At 33.5% G+C, this 18199-nt stretch overlaps 1 long non-coding RNA gene across 1 annotated transcript; it reads left to right on the forward strand.

Moving 5' to 3' along the window:
* Positions 1–16226: 16226 nt before the first annotated feature.
* Positions 16227–17605, forward strand: LOC110874646. Its single transcript, XR_002556111.2, has 3 exons — positions 16227–16322; positions 16805–16870; positions 17505–17605. It is a non-coding gene; the product is annotated as an uncharacterized LOC110874646 (long non-coding RNA).
* Positions 17606–18199: the final 594 nt, after the last annotated feature.

An 18199-nucleotide genomic window follows, 5' to 3' on the forward strand; every position in this document is an offset into this window, starting at 1 on the left:
GAACATGCTGATAGATTCCAGCAAGAAAACGAAGGAATGATTGATATTAAGTGAGATCAGAAATCGAAAACAAAAAATTCTGAAATTTATGGATAGTTAGTTATTGAAGATAATTTCCTAAAATAAAAATAGATTGTGAAAATACATAAATGTCCTTTTAGATAAAATCCTTCAATGCCACATGTCGCGTTCTTATTGCTTCCTAGACTTTCTAGGAAAAACACACTTTCTACCCAACTCCTACTCTTCTAAAGGGTTATCCAAATCTATATTTATACACCTATATGTAAATGTGAATATAAATAACATCTATATGTTAATAAAAAGATATAAAAATTTTATATTTCACTAAAAATATACTACAACAAGGTTAAAACTTAAACATACTTTATTACTATATATAAACTAATTTTTATATACAATGTACTAGTGATTTATAAAAACAAAGCAAGAAAAAGTCAAATTTGAATTTTTAACTAGAAAACATATAATTAAACATGATATAAGTACTATTTATAAAACTAAAAAAGATTAAATAACATAAGTAAAGAGAAAAGAAACTAACCTTGAAACTTTGAAAGGTTGTTAATGGTGAAATCAATGAAGAAGATGAGGAAGGTGAATGGGAAGATGAGGGAATTGAATGAGGAAGATGAGATGATTGAATGAAGAGATAAGGTTTTGTGGGTTGTTGAGTGTAGTAATCTTGGAATGTTTATAAGACGGTGTTTTTATAAGACGGTGTTCAAAGACAACACCGTCTAAAAGTTACAGAAATTAGTATAAGACGGTGTTTAAGCATTAGACGAGGTTCTTTTGAATTTTATTGAATATTTATAAGACAGTGTTCACAGACAACACCGTCTAAAGGTTGCAGAAATTAGTATAAGACGGTGTTTAAGCGAGGTTCTTTTGAATTTTATTAAATATTTATAAGACGTTGTTCACAGACAACACCGTCTAAAGGTTGCAGAAATTAGAATAAGACGGTGTTTAAGCATTAGACGGGGTTCTTTTGAATTTTATTGAATATTTTTAAGACGGTGTTCAGAGGCAACACCGTCTAAAGGTTGGAGAAATTAGTATAAGACGGTGTTTAAGCATTAGACGGGGTTCTTTTGAATTTTATTGAATATTTATAAGACGGTGTTCACAGACAACACCGTCTAAAGGTTGCAGAAATTAGTATAAGACGGTGTTTAAGCATTAGACGGGGTTCTTTTGAATTTTATTGAATATTTATAAGATGGTGTTCACAGACAACACCGTCTAAAGGTTGTAGAAATTAGTATAAGACGGTGTTTAAGTTTTAGACGATGTTATTCTGAATTTTATTGAATATTTTATTTAAAAGAGCCTAACGGTCATATTGATATTGGTTTTATAAAGATATAACTTTTTTATTATTTAGTTTATAAATATTCAATAAAAACACCGTCTAAAAAAGTTATATTATTCACTTCTCTTCCTATTTAATGTTTTTTTTTTGTACTTAAAATTTTTGATATGAAATGTCTAATATGTTATTTTGTATATTTTGTTTTTACTTTAAATTTTTTATATGAACTTATTATTGTTTTTTTTAAGTTTAAGATTATTGTTTTGTACTATTATTTAAAAATATCTTAAATTTATAATTTAGAAGATAATATTTTATTAGAAAAAATAGAATGATTTTATCCTATATTCAAAGTAAGATAAGATTTAATATTAATTGATTATTTATTATTTAATTAATTAATATAAAATAAGTATGAAAAAGCAGGGAATTAAAACATAGACGCCTTCAATGAATGACACGTGTCACTTATTGGTTTCTTTTATTATATAGTAATAGTAGTAAGATCCGTGTGCAAACACGGGTGGTTTTTAGAAAACCATGAAAAACACATTTTAATATAAAGTAAAGATAGGTATATAGAAAGTAAAGATAGGTATATAAAGAAAACATCTTCATTTAAACACCAACAATACTCTTCAGCAGTGTATGAATTTTTAGCCAAACAGATGTTTGAAAAATGGTTGTTTTCAATAGACTTTTAATATAAACATATAAATTCATATTTAAAAATATAAATTAAATATCAGCATCCATTTAAACACAGCAGCCATTTAATGTTTTAATAAATTTTCATAGGAAAACTATAAAATTAAATATCAAGAAACCGAAAGGACAAATTTTAAACCTCTGGCATAAAAAAATAATAAAAAAACCTCTTCATTTAAACACCAACAATACCCTTTAGCGGTGGATGAATTTTTAGCCAAACAGAGGTTTGAAAAACAGTTGGATTCAACAGACTTTTAATAAGTATCATCTTCATCCCTATGAAGCTGAAGGTTCAAAAGATCTTGGAGGTCAACTGTATTCAGACTAAGTGCATTCTCCCTTGATATCTTTTTAGCACTTCCATTAGACCTGAGCAAAGTCAATATGTGGGTCTGTTTGTCAGACTTCCACTTTAGTATTTTTGGGTCTGATGGGTTTCTTGGGAAAAGTTTTATTTGAGAGGAGTTTGGCGATTGAGGTCTGCTTGCCAACGTTTGAAGTGTTTGAGCAACTTGAGCTTGTAGTCGCAACGAAGCCTCATCCAATCCATATCGTAACTGATTTTTGATAGCCACTTTTCTGATTTCAGCTTCTCTCTTTTCATCTTCCTTATCAATCAGTTGTTGTCTTTTTCTTTGGTTCAAGACACTGATGGATACATCTGCTGATGAGAACAACTTTTTAGAGTGAAGGGTCTGCTGAGGTCTAACAGTGGTTTCATCTTTGTATACTGGCTTTTTGGGAAGGGATGGGTCTGACTTTCTTCGTTCTTCTAACTTTTTGTAAGTTTGATCAATATACTGCCCAGATATTCTTGCAATGGCTCTAGCAGTCTCATACTTAGCTGCTACAAGTTCTGCCCTCAATCTCTTATACTTCAATGCCTCATCCACTTCAACCTTCTTGTATTGTTTCCAGTTGGGAGCAGATTTTTTTTTTTTTTTTTTTTTTTTTGCATTTGAGGATCCTTTTTCATCATTTCATTTCTATCAACTTCCTCTTTAAGAGCTTCAAGGGGCCAGTCTTTGAAATCAGACTTGTAGGCTTTGTAGGGCTTGGTATCCATGATAATGTTCAAGAAATCATCCCTTAATGTCTTTTGTAGCTCAGCATTTGGTGGCAAATTTGACATTTTCTTACTCAGGTCTTTAGCAAAGTCTTCTAACTTCTTGACTTTACTAAGCCCATGTTGCATGCGACCTGATAAGTTGTTGTCTCCTAGCCCTTTACTCTCTTCTTTTGCCTGATATTCTGCTTGCTTGGCCTTTAGCTTCAGATATTCATCAATATTCTTTGGAGTTCTAAATCCATGAAGAGATGGGAAAGTTCTTTTGGATGGACCATCCTCTGTGTAAAATTGAATCATTTCATCTTGAACTACAAGCAGTTCCAGAGGGAAATTTACTGCCAATGGAATGTTTCGTGGAGTATAACCAGTGGGTGGATGTTTGATTGGGTTGATTTTTGGTGATGGAGGTGGAATTAATGGTTTGGGTTAAGTTTGAATGAATGGAGCAGATGATAATGGAATTGGTGCAGGTATATCTTTTTCTTCCTTTTCTTCTTCATGCACCATGAATTTTCTTATTCTTGTGTAAACAAATTTTGGAGGAGGAGTTTGTGAAGGAGAATGTGCTATGGGTGTAAGGGTTGATTGTGATGGAAATTGAAATTGGGTAGAATCAGTGGATTGACTAACAACTGTTGAAACAACTGGTGTCTCAACCGCTGTTGTCTTAATATCTGTTGAAGCATTTATTGCATCAACAATTTTTGCAGTGGAGGTTGGTAGTGGTGATGAGGGTTTTGTTTTCTGCTTTTTGAGAGGTGGTTTTTGTGGTGAGAGTTTTGGTTTAGGTGTATCAGTGTTTGGCTTTTTAGGTTCAGCAGCAGTTTTAGGTTTGGCAGCAATGGTTGGTTTTTCTGGTGGTGATTTTGGTTTAGAAAATATGGCAATAGGAGGTTTGTTGTGTTTATGTGAATTTCTTCTATTTGAGGTTCCAATGTTCAACACTTTGTTTTCTTTCTTCACTTATTTCATTAACTCCTGCCTCAACACATCTGTTCTACTTTCTTTTCTATCCTTTCTCTTCTGTTTTGCTTCAATCTCCTTATCTATCTGTTTGTTAAGGGTATCATTAATTCCCTTTTTCTTACCAGTATCAAATTTTCCAGAAGATTTTGTAGAAGTTTTCTTGGCAGGCTTTGGATTTTGTTTTGGCTGATTCCTTGGTGTTGGTTTGCCAAAGTTTTTCATGGAATCCTTCTCCCCCTTTTTTGCATCATCTTCATCATCATTTTCAAATATAGGTGCAGGGGTAGTGCCAGTTAACTTTGCAATGGATTCTTTTATGCCTTTGATATCAGCTTTTGTATCTTGCTTCAACCATAACTCTAATTAGCTCCATGTGGGAATTATGTCGAAGCTCAGCCAGTTCCCTTTGAGCTGCAAGAATGGGTTGTACTGAGTTCCAAAGCTCTTGGGATAACTGCTGATGAGAAGGTTGACTTTTGAAAGCATCTACCAACTGCTTCATTTGATCTTTCATATTAGCAACAGTTGTTTCAATGTTGGATATCCTCTCCTCAAATCCTGGTATTTTAATCCATCACCTTACTTAATAGGATCATCTGAATTCCCACCAGAGGTGGTTGTATCTGCTTTTGAAACAGGAGGTGTCTCCAAATTTTCATTAGCAGATGCCCCTTGTTCTTCGTTCTGGGGACTTCCCTCTGCATCAGTAGTTTCCTTAGTGATCACACCAGTGGTTAACTTGAACTCACCAGTGGATACCTTGGTAGGCACAGCAGTGGGTGCCTTCAAGGGAGTCTGACTGATGAAACTACTGTCCAAATGTAGATAAGTGGACATTTGTACTAGCTGCTCCACTTGAAATACCATCAAGAATTTCATGAAATTCAAGAGGTGTAGCCTCCTCAGCTGTTTGTGGGTTAGCTAATTGAACAGGTTCAGACACAACTATTGTTGAAGTTAAACTCTCAGTAATGTGTTCGTGGGATGGGCTGCTATGAGTCTGAATGTCAATAGCTTCAAACAGTGTTACAAAGGTTGATGGAATAGAAGATGAATGGATTGGTGTAGAAAGAGACATTGCCCCGGGAGAAGGGCTTTTAAGCATACTCTTAAATGAGGGTATGACATCATAATGTGGTGTCCCTGTGAATAAAACATGTTCCTTTTGTGAGTAATCATGAGGAGTTTGGTTTGAGGGTTGAGATCTTTCCACATGTTGTGAGGAAGTAGCAACAGTGGTTTCTAGTGACATTTGTGTTGTCACAGGGTTAACCTCTGGGATCTCATCTTCTAGAGGACGCGTTTTTGTGGTTTTGGTGGGCTTTTTGGATTTTGTTTCGGTCTTTTTGGGTTTTGTTGGTGGGGGTTTCACAACAGTGGTTGTAGTGCTGTGATCACCAAGAGCAGTGGCCTCAGCAACAGAAGTTTGAGGAGCAGTTGTGGACTCATCTAAAATTTGCTTATTGCTCTCTGCTTGTGTTTTGGAAACATTTGACTCTTTAGCCATAAGGCGAGTAAAAGTTTCAGATGTTAGACTATTCATTTTAAAAGATGTACCTTGTTCAAAAGCTTTTTGAGAAACATGTTTTTGCAGGTAGTAGCTGAATAGTCAAGGAAACATAAGAAAAGCAGCAGTTTTCCCATTTTTAATTTTTTTCAAATTTGTAACCAAGTCAGCAAACAGTGCTTGAGAGTAGTTAAAATCAGTATTTGTCAAAATTGCATACCCCAAGTACTGCATTTTCAAAGGTATTTATTTCATTAAAAGAAGTAGTTTTATTTGAGAGACAGGTTAAGAGAATATGGAACATGAATTTCATTGGTGGTGGAAAATTTGCCTTAAACATAGTTGCCTTATTCAACTGTCCATCATATCCCCTCTCAATCAACTCTGTTTGAAACTCATTTTTCGGGAAAGATGTCTTACCTGCCAAGTCGTTTACCCCAAATGTTGTTGATATGGTAGTAGGGATAATAGCAACCGATTTACCTTCGACTTTTGAAGTTATACTGAATGGCTCATTGTTTTGTTCTTCAATATTCGCATTTGCCTAGAAATCGCGGAGTGTTTCTTGGTAAATGGGTGCATCAGCAGTAAGAATGACCTTATATTTTGATGATGTAAGAACATCAATCATTGAATGATAGAGAGTATTTTTCTCCGTTTTCTCAAAAATAGCAAGGTAGTTATGGTGGTTTTTCATTGTCAGAGCTATGGTCGAAATTGAAACTTGCGCGATGGTGACGAAGAAGTGTTGAAGAAAAAGGTGGAAACCGCTTTGATGAATTTTAATTTCGAGACGACAGTAAAACCTCTGTTTGGGGATGAAACAGGGTTTTATAAAGTGAAAAAGTGAATGCTGACGTGGTAGAAGTTACAAAGATCTAATGGCTAACATCTGTCCACGTCAGAACCTCTGTTTTGATAATGGATGACAGTTGTTTCGAAATCTCTGTTGGGCAACAACAGATGTTGGCAACAGTGGCAAGTCAACAGTCGTTAGATTAAACAGAACTTATGAGAAGTTGAGAACAGACAATACCCTTCAGCAGTGGATGAATTTTTAGCCAAACAGATGTTTGAAAAACAGTTGTTTTCAATAGACTTTTAATATAAACATATAAATTTATATTTAAAAATATAAATTAAATATCAGCAGCCATTTAAAAACAGCAACCATTTAATGCAAAACATTTCAAAAATAAATTTTCATGGGAAAACTATGAAATTAAATATAAAGAAACCGAAAGTACAAATTTTAAACCTCTGGCATAAAAAAATAATAAAAAAAACCTATTCACTTAAACACCAACAATACTCTTCAGCAGTGGACGAATTTTTAGCCAAACAGATGTTTGAAAAACAGTTGTTTTCAACAGACTTTTAATATAAACATATAAATTCATATTTAAAAATATAAATTAAATATCAACAGCCATTTAAACACAACAGCCATTTAATGTTTTAATAAATTTTCATGGGAAGACTATAAAATTAAATATCAAGAAACCGAAAGGACAAATTTTAAACCTCTGGCATAAAAAAATAATAAAAAAACCTCTTCATTTAAACACCAACAATACCCTTCAGCAGTGGATGATTTTTTAGCCAAACAGAGATTTGAAAAACAGTTGTTTTCAACAGACTTTTAATATAAACTTATAAATTCATATTTAAAAATATAAATTAAATATCAGCAGCCATTTAATGCAAAACATTTCAAGAATAAATTTTCATGGGAAAACTATAAAACTAAATATCAAGAAACCGAAAGGACAAATTTTAAACCTCTAGCATAAAAAAATAATAAAAAAACCTCTTAATTTAAACACCAACAATACTCTACATGGCAAACACATGCTTCTACCACTTCATCGGACACAGATGTTAGGAACAGTGGTAAGTCAACAGTCGCTAGGATAAACAGAACTTATGAAAACAGACAATACCTTTCAGCAGTGGATGAATTTTTAGCCAAACAGAGGTTGATTCAAAACATCAACAAATACTATAAAAGACTGATGATTAGTTTGATTCAAAACATCAAAAAATGTCTTTTAAAAACCTGTCCTCTCAAAAAAAAATCTGCAACACCAACAATACTCTACAGACAATATCCTTCAGCAGTGGATGAATTTTTAGACAAACAGAGGTTTGAAAAACAGTTGTTTTCAACAAACTTTTAAGGATTTTTCAAAATATTTTCATAAATAGCTATTTTTTAAGAATGGACTTTTGATGTTCTGAAGACATTTTACAAAGATCTAATGGCTAACATCTACCCACTTCAGAACCTCTGCTGTGATAATGGATGACAGTTGTTTGGAAACCTCTGTTGGGCAACAACAGATGTTGGCAAAAGTGGCAAGTCAACAGTCGTTAGATAAAACAGAACTTATGAGAACAGACAATACCTTTCAGCAGTGGATGAATTTTTAGCCAAACAGAGGTTTCAAAATCAGTTGTTTTCAACAGAATTTTAAGGATTTTTGAATTTTTTTAAAAAATAGCTATTTTTTAAAAATGGACTTTTAATCTTCTGAAGACATTATAATGCTTTCATCATCCGCAGACGATGATTTCAAGTAGATGTTTCAAAAACATTTATTTTCAACAGACTTTTAAGGATTTTTGAATAAAATTTTAAAAATAGCTATTTTTAAATAATGGACTTTAGATGTTCTGAAGACATTATAATGCTTTCATCATCATCATCAAACGATGATTTCAAGAAGATGTTTCAAAAACAGTTGTTTTCAGCAGACTTTTTATGATTTTTAAATAAAATTTTAAAAATAGTTCTTTTTTAAGAATGGACTTTTGATGTTCTGAAGACATTATAATGCGTTCATCATCAGCAGATGATGATTTCAAGCAGTTGTTCTCTTTTGGCAAACTTTAACTTTGACAGACCTTAACAGTAGCAGATATTGACTCAAACAACTGTTCATGCTAAAATTAGTAAAAATAAAATGCTCCACAAAGATTAATATGATTAAAATTTATTTAAAACATTAAAAGATCAACATTTACATCGAGTACTGAACAACGAAACTTTAAAATCTAACATTTACACCAAGACATTTAAGAATCTAACATCAAGAATTAAGAAATTTTAGCTTCAACTCCATCGAGTACTGAACTTCTCGATGTATATCTTTGAACATCGCCATGAACTCCACGTCTCTATCACCGCACTCTATATTACTGACAACACAAAGGTCACGTACGGAAGTTGAAGGCATCACCATCAGGTTTCTGGAAACCTGGTCTCTCATGAACAGACCAAGATGCAGTCCATCAAAACACCTCTTCAGCTCTTCAAGAGTAGCCCTATCCTCATATACTTGATCCTTAACTTGCTTGATAAAGCGTTGCTTTAAATCATCAGAGACTGCAGAAGTGTACGATGACATTTTAAGTTATATATTACTCAACTGATGTGAAAGAAGGATATGTTGGTAGTAAAACGTGATGAAAAATAGGTGAACTAACAATGATATTATATAGTGAAATATCTATCAGCCCAAAGGTCAGATTTAATTTCACTGTACATCTAATAATCTAGGAGGCAAAAACATGTACATTTAATATAAACATATAAATTCATTTTTAAAACAATAGTTATTTAATGCAAAACCTTTCAAAAATAAGTTTTCATGGGAAAACTATAAAATTAAATATTAAGAAACTGAAAGGACAAATTTTAAACCTCTGGCATAAAAAAAAACAGGTTATCATAATTACGATTAACCTCTTCATTTACCATAAAGATGCATTTTAAACACTATAAAAGACTGATGATTAGTTTGATTCAAAACATCAACAACTGTCTTTTAAAAACCTGTCCTCTCAAAAAACAAATCAAAAACTGCAACACCAACACTACTCTACATAGCGAACACATGCTTCTACCACTGATCGGACACAAATGATGTTAAAATGCAATTCTCTAGATGGTCGCTGGAAGAAAACAGAGCTGATGAAAAACTAAACAGAAAAATCGACGTCATCAGTGATAATAATTTCAAGAAAACCTGGAGCAGCATCGGATTGCTTGATGAAGTCCTCCACTCTCCTACATCAGACTTCAAGAACAATGTAGAAGAGTTTACCACTGGTCGCTCGCTTGGTTTTAAAAAGCGAGAGGCGCACAAAAGCGACGGGGTCTAAAATTGAGGCGCGAAGCGCAAAAGCAGTGGGCTTTTCGTACCCGAGGCGCAAGATGTTTATATATTTTTTTATATATCCCATACATATCCCATAGGTTTTTAGCTTCCTTTAACCAAAATATAGCTATAAGTAAGGCTTTTATACCATTTTAATTACATGTACAAGTCAAAAAACCCAAGGTACAACATTTTTATGCAGTAAAACGCCTAAGTTACATGAGGCGCGCGCCTCAGGCCAAAAAGCCCACAAAAAACATCAAAAAATGCGCTTTTAGGTCGCTTCCTGTAATTACACAAGGCGAGAAGCAAAAAAGCCCCTCGCCCTGCGCCTTGTTGCGCTTTGCGCCTAGGCGTGCCTAGGGCGCGCTTTTTAAAACCAAGGTCGCTCGAAGAAAACAGAGCTGAAATATATCAACACTTTAAAATAAAAATTATCAACATTATCAACAGTTTAAAAGAATCCACAAACCTAAAATAACCCGCAACTGATTGTATGAATTTCAAACAACACTGATTAGGCTGAAATATAAAGCGAGAATTAGAGTAGATCAATTCAAAATTTAAAATTCAAAATTACAGAAAAAAACATACTCTCAACGATGTTGGAACAATGATGTTGGAACAATTATGTGAAGTACAAAGATCTGTAATCGGAGATGAACTGTCTGAATATGGAAATTCTGCATTTGAGAGAGAGAGAGATCGCTCGCGGATATGAGTGAGAAAGATAAATTGAAATTTTAATATGGAGTCAGAATCAGTTGTGTTATATATGTATATGTGTATGGATTGAATTTTGAATTTGGAGCCAGAATTTTGAATTTTGAATCTAGGCAGAGATTTTGATGACAGAGGTTTCAATTTCTTATGCATGAATACACGTATATGGGCAGAGGTTTGATGGCGGTGTTTTAAATAGATTTTAAAGTGATTTTATATATTAAGACTTATGATGCAATAATGACATAAGAAAAGCATTGTTGGACAACCTCTCTGGCTGCCACATCTTCTTTTCTTATGTCACTGAGATTTCTCCTTTTATAGAAAGTATAGATAGATATAGATTTTGATATGATCTATATAAAAGTTTGGATTTAAATTTCCGATAAGATAATTTTGATATGATCCATATAAAAGTTTAGATTTAAATTTCCGGTAAGATAAATAGTGTTTGAATAACATTTCTTTTAGCAAAGAGTGGATTGGATGTTTGATATAGATATGGGAATTGATTTCGTTATTGTGATTTGTTGGTTTTTTTTCCGCAATAATCTGTCCATATATATGAACTTTGTTTTGGGAGTTTATACGTTTATTGAATATGATTTAAAAGTAGAGTTAAGTTCACGTACAAAGTGTCTTATCGTACAAAACGTACGAAAGACATGAAAAAGCCAAAAAAACATGATGACATTTTCGTAAATATTTACTCGTCCAGTAATTGTCAAAATTACTCTATAAATGATCTCGTAGGGTAATTTTGATCTTGTAGAGTAATTTTGTAAAATGTTCTTGTAGCGTAATTTTGATCTTGTAGAGTATCATAATTACTCTACAAATAATCTTCTATGTTAATTTTGATCTTGTAAGGTAATTTTGTATAGTATCATAATTACTCTACAAATGATTTGTAGAGTAATTTTGAATTGTATGTTGTTTGATAAACTTGCAGAGTAATTTTGATATACTTGTAGAGTAATTTTGATAATTACGCTACAAGATCAAAATTACTCTATAAGAACATTTTACAAAATTACTCTACAACATCAAAATTACACTACAAGATCATTTATAGAGTAATTTTGATAATTACTCTACGAGTAAATAATTATGAAAATGCCACCGCGTTTTTTTCAGCAAAATCTTCGGTTCGTACGTTGTGTACGTTAAAGTTATTTGTATTTGATCCTTTGTCTTTAAAAGTAATGAAAACACGTGATGATGAAGATTGTAAAATCATAGAGTTCCTCTTGCGTAAAGTCTAAATTTATATTACGTAGCGTTTTTTTTGAATAGATTACGTAACTAACTCTTAAACTCTAAATTTAGATTACGTTTTTTTAATAGATTACGTAAAGTCTAAATTTAGATTACTATCGATTTAAACCCTTAGAAAGAAACCTTTTTTGAATAGATTACGTAACGTTTGCTCTAAATTAGTAAACTATTAACTCTTAAAGCTCTTTAGAAATATTGTATTTTTACCTAATTATATACAATCTTAAAAGACAAAGTCGGTAGGGTTTCCTACCGGCTTTGCCTCCCTGCTCCCGTACTTTCACAATGTTACAATTTTAGCCCCCTTAATTTTGTTACCTTCAAAGTTTCATAAAATGACAAATTTAGTCTCTAAATCTTCTACTTTGAATTTCCAAAACCACAACCTCATCTTTCAAACTTTGCTAGCAGCAACCCTCTACTTTGGTTTTCCACCATCACCCCCTTAGCTCCTACATAGTTACGCCACCAACCCTCTTCTTTTACATTTCCACCAACACCCCCTCATCTTTTACACATTTCCGCCACCACCCCTATACTTTTACACTTTGTCTTTTTTAGACTTTGTTTTTCTTCCCTTGTACTATTACTCTATTTTACACCCGTCCAACTTTAAAAAAATTGGAATTGTAACCCCTAGACTACAACTTCTACTTTTGCAAATGCCAATGCATTGTGTTTTACGAAATGTCTTAGGCATTGTGTTTTACACTTTGTGTCTATCTTTGTGTTTTACACTTTTTTTGTAATTGTCTTTTACGCACTGCGTTTTACGAATCATGTTTTGTCTTACTATATGTTTCCACCCGTCACGCGCCGCCTCAACGCACTACAGGGAAAATACTAGTTTGTCTTAATTTGTCTTAGAATAGAATCTCTCTATTTTACACCTGTTATAAAAGAAAACAATAACAAACTTTAATTGTAAAATTCATTTATTTAATTATGCGTGCTTTATAGACCAAGGAAAAAAGTTATACTTGTTGGTGATTGGTTTTGTTGTCTCTTTCTATTATATTATCCAATGACCAGTCATACTTTTGAACCCATAAACTTATAGCACCCAATATTATTGATCAAAAAGTAACATATTGTAATATGATTTGACTAGAATAGTATCCATGCTTGCAAATAGTTATATTTTTGGCTCCGTTTGTTAAATGTATTTATACCTTTTGGATTATATACTAACTACGACTATTGTGAGCATATATATTGTACAAGCTACAGTTAAATTAATTCGAAGATAATAATTGAATAATGCATTCTCATAACTATAACAAAAATAGTACAATAATATATAAAGTGTACCCTTTTAAATCTTATGGCAATGCCCATACTCCATAAAAAGCCCTTTAAAAAGGTGTAACAATTTAAAAAAAAAAGGTGTAACAAAATTTGTAGTTAAACATTAGTCTTCGGTTGCAAATTTTGTATTTAAAGCAAATAAGATAATATAAATATTTTCTTCACACAATATAATAGTGTAATTCTTTTTGTGTGTTACAATCTACGTTCGTTATCAGTTCATTCCATTACAATATTATAATGTAACATCACTTGATATGGCAATTAAAAAAGATAATAACGAATAGCAGTATTAGTACCGATATTGTTCAGACGATATAGGTTTTGGCCATCACAACACCGGTATAGTGCCATCATCCGTTGTTTATAATTCCAAAAAGATACTACATTGTGAATACAGTTACGTTTTCAACAAAAGTTATATCGGTAATGAAGTTGTTCAAATGATATCAGGTTCCGTTCCTGAGGGTAAAGATCATAAAATTCAGTTATATTAGACCCGTTCGATTATGAAAAAAAAAGCTTTTATTAAAATATAGAGAAAAAATATGTCGCAATGGTATATTCAAGATTTTATAAATAATTACACTCTATTACTAGAATAACGAAATGTGATGTAGCTTTTATAATATGTACGTTTGTATTTTGATTACTTGTGCGTTATTACTCACAGGTTGATTTAAAAATAAATACATTGAGACGTGGATAAAAAATACTTTTACATTAGTACTCACACTCGGTTTTGCAAAAAGTTATATCAAGACATTTACTTGGAATTTTAAAGAAAAAAATATTACATCTTAAAAGTTATAAGAGAAGAACAAAATACGTTCAATAATAATAATAACAACAACAACGAGGATAATAATAATAATTAAAACTAAAAAAAATTATATAAAAAAACGACACACCAAGTGTGTTTTTAATAAATTATTAGGTAATAACCTATTATTTTTTTCTCTTGTACCATAAAGACCCATCTATCGAATTATCGATATTCACCCCTTCCAAAAGGCTTATACACATGTTTATCCTGACGATGTTTGATGTGGTCATAGTGGGTATAAAAATTGTTGATTTTAAACACAAAACAAGCTCTAAATTTGTTAATACAATCTGATATGTCTACTCACTGGTCTGTTTGGTATGGGGTAATGAAATGGAATAGACGAGGTAATGAAATGGACGAGAGAATGCAATAGATCATTACCATTCCATGTCTTGTTTGATTACCATGTGTGAATGGAATGAATTATTATTGTGTATTGTTCGGTAGGCAAGAAAAACGGAGTAATAAAATTAGCGGTGAGTGGTGGTGGTGGTTGGTGGTCGATGGTAGTGATTGTCGATGGTTATAGGTGGCGGTGGTGAGTGTTGGCGGCGGCGATGGGTGGTGGTGGTGGCGGCGAGTGGTGGTGCGGCGGTGACGACGAGTGGTGGTGGCGGCAAGGTGGTCGTTAGTGGTGGGTGGCAGAAGAGGTGGCGGCGGTTGGTGGTGGCGTCGACGATGGTGGGGGCGGCGGCGGCGAGTGGCGTTGGCGGTTGATCGAAACTGTGGGTGATAATGGTGGTGAGTGGGTGGCGGCGGCAGCGGTGGCTGTCGGGGTGAGGTGGTGGCGAGTGGCGGCGATGGCGTCGGTGGTGGGTTGTGGTGTTGATGAATGGTGCAATAAGGGATGGAATGGAAAAAAAAACATTGGAGGTGGAATGAATGATTTTGAGGGAATGAAATGTCTTTTGGAATGGGTGATTCCATTCCATTGACCAACCAAACACCCTTTTCTTCATTCACTCGTAATCATCCATTCCATTCCACCTCTCATTCATGCATACCAAACACTCCCAAAGTGTAAATGCACCCAACCAAACACCCTTTTCTTCATTCACACGTAATGTTGCTTTGGTAAAATATCAGATATCATCTAATGATAGAAAGGCTCTTAATACCGGAAATCAGTCATTGTCAAGTCAAATTCAAAAAGAAACGTTTGAAGTAATTTTTAAGAATACTATAAAACAAGAAAACCAAGGAAATGTAAATGTAATCAAAAGAATCACTTAGGTTCGATCCCCCCCTCCCCCAATGATACAGTCGAATTCAAATTATAGATCCTCAAAAGATCACTATCCAAATATAGAAATGGCTCCTTTTAAGGTTATCAAATTATACGTCTCTTCGAAAAGTTACCATGACTATATCGCATGACAACCACCTAAAGTCATTATATGAAGCAAGTAATAATGTGTGTGTTATTGCTATAAAATGAGACAACCCCAGTTTGGGGTATCAATCCCCATAAAAATATTGGGGAGTTGTCACAATAATGTCACATAACAACCACCACAATGTTGAAATTAAAATATCAAGTGACAACTTTAGACAAGGGATTTAACATACCCTTTGGTTTGATGTTATCTCCTGAAAGGCAGTACAATGCAAAAAAACCAAGTCTTTACCATTCAAGCATACCACTTTGTTGGTGCATATTTTGTGACAACAACTTAATAGTTAGGTCTTTGGATATTTTGTCTCTGTTAAACAAAGATCTGGATATCTTGAAGACTAAGATGATGACTTGGATTCTGAGAAAGAAAGTTATTGAAGGTTCCGAGTTTGCTGACAAGCTTATTCTGAGTTTACATGTAGTTCCGAGTTTGTGAAGATGGTCCAAGTTTATCAGCATTATAAGTTTCGAGTTTATGTTTGTGCGTCCGAGTTTGTCTTGTTTTGTATTTGGGCTTGGCCCAATCTACATAGGTGTGTAATATATAAACACACATTATGCATTAGGGTTTAGGTATCTAAACAGTTAGTGATTTGATTACACAAAGAGTGGTCATGAGATTGAGTGAGAGAATTACACAAAGATAGGCTGTGTGTAACACCCTGAAAATATTAATGTTACATTTTTAAACTAAATACTAGTAGTAAGTTAAGATAAAAGACTAGGAAAGATAACCTAGTTAGTAGAAATCTTAACATAATATGACAAAGTTTAATAAAAAAACCCTTGTTCTATAGCCCATGTATAATTGAGGGACCAAAATTGTCAATTCAGGAACCTAAATTATTATTAGTAAAAAAATAACACACTAAACACACACCTAAGTGTGTGTTTAATCGATCAGAACGCAGGAACAAAAGGGATTTCTCCTCAAACCCTAATGTTCATAAAATCCATCAATTGAAGGTGCAAATCGAGTCCGAATTGAAATCTGAATATAGATTTGTGATCACCTTGACTAAGGGATCGTAAGGTATGCAAAATTTCATGATTTGGTTCTACCTTAGATTTTAGATAAAATCATGAGGTTCAAATCTGATCATGCATGATGTTTGTTTTAATTGAAATAGTGTATAAGAATGAACCCTAGTAGATTTCTTGTTGAAATTTGGTTTAATTCTTGTAAAGTTCATGATCACCATTAGAGGTGATATGTGGGTTTTTGTAGAAAAGTATGAGACATTAGGATTTTGATGTATCCTAGAGTAATTCAAGCTTTATGAACAAGATTCAGAAATTATTGATGTAAAAATTTAGTGAAATTGCTTAAATTGATGTTTGCTATGGCTAAATCATGAATGTTAAACTTAGTCACAAATTGTAAGAAATTATGCACACAAGATGCTTGATAAAATGCCTAAAAGACATTGATCGACACAAATGTGGTGTTGGTTAAGTAACAAGCTTAATCATGAGCCGAATGGTTCTAATGATAAATTGGCTTGTATGTTTTAGGCAACACGAGCGAGGCGTCGGGAAGTCAAGCCGGTGCGGACGCTCGCCAAAAGGGAAAGCTCTAAGGTACGTGGTTAACGCTACTATAATGTTGATGATCTAGTTTTCATTTTAATGGTTTACTAGTTATGAACAATAGAGAGTCGTGATGGTTTGGTTGCTTGAAATGAGGGACCTCATAATGGCAAACCATAATGAGATGATAGTGGTGGGTACAAACCGGGTAACGGAAGTACCTCATCCGTAGTCCATAAACCCGGGTGTTGGGTAATGGGAAGAATATTATTTGTCACGCAAACCGGTAATGGGAGCGTGTGGGCTTAAGCAAAGGATCCTAAACGGATCATAATTGCTGTAAAGGAATACCCCGTGCTGTGCTTTGATGTCCTTAAAGTGCAGGAATTGGTATAAACGGGTCAAAATAGCAAACAGGAAGGATATGCAGAGACCACCGTAAATTACGGCACCACCGTAATTTACGGTGGAGAGTAAACCTTTACGGTGGTTCTCTACCGATTTACGGTAGAACCATAAACGTCCAGCTCTCACCGTAAACTACGGTGACCACCGTAATTTACGGTGGAGTGCAGCTAAGAATGTCAAGTTTTGTATAATTTCATATTTTGAATCCGATTTAAACGTACACTTAATTATATGAAATTTGAGGGATTCTAACCTTGATATTTTGTTAAATTTCCAGCTTTCAAGTAAGTCAATCAAGCGGATGGTGATCAACTCAAGACTTATGAACCGAACACTCTCAAGAAGATGATCTTCACTTTTGTTTTAGGAGTTCATTTGTGAAAACTTTTGTAATGAAAGAATTACTTATGTGTCATTTAAGTTTAGTGGTAGTTTTCAAACACTTATGTATTAAATGTTTTAAATGACTATGATCTTTCTTATCTAGTCGGTTTAAATATTGGGCAATTTATTTAGAGTGTTACAAGTTGGTATTCAGAGCTAAGGTTAAAGAGAATTGTGTTCGGTTCAAAGCTTGATCAACATCCGGTAAGAATTCATTTAAAGCAAATTAAATTTAAAAAAAAAAGATTAAAAAGGGTAATGATTTGTTGTGTATGGGAGGAGTATAGTGATATACTCGAACCCGGGAAGTACACTTAGTATAAATGATAAGGCAAAGTTACATACTTGGCCGAATAATGAGTACGAAGTCTCATGTAAAGGCATGAGAGCGATTGAACAAGATTATTTATCGAATCATTTTAACATTTCAGTAAGAAGATGTCGGGAGGTGCTAGTGACAATGTTCTATCCCTCACTACCGACGAGTTGAGAGAGAAGATTGCCGAGGAAGTTGGAAGGGCCATCGAAGTTAGCCTACCAAGATTTATGGAAAGAATGCAAAACACCTTACTTTCGACTATGGAGGAA

The sequence above is a fragment of the Helianthus annuus genome, chromosome 9 (genome assembly GCF_002127325.2).
Source record: "Helianthus annuus cultivar XRQ/B chromosome 9, HanXRQr2.0-SUNRISE, whole genome shotgun sequence".
In the NCBI taxonomy this organism is placed as follows: Eukaryota; Viridiplantae; Streptophyta; class Magnoliopsida; order Asterales; family Asteraceae; genus Helianthus; species Helianthus annuus.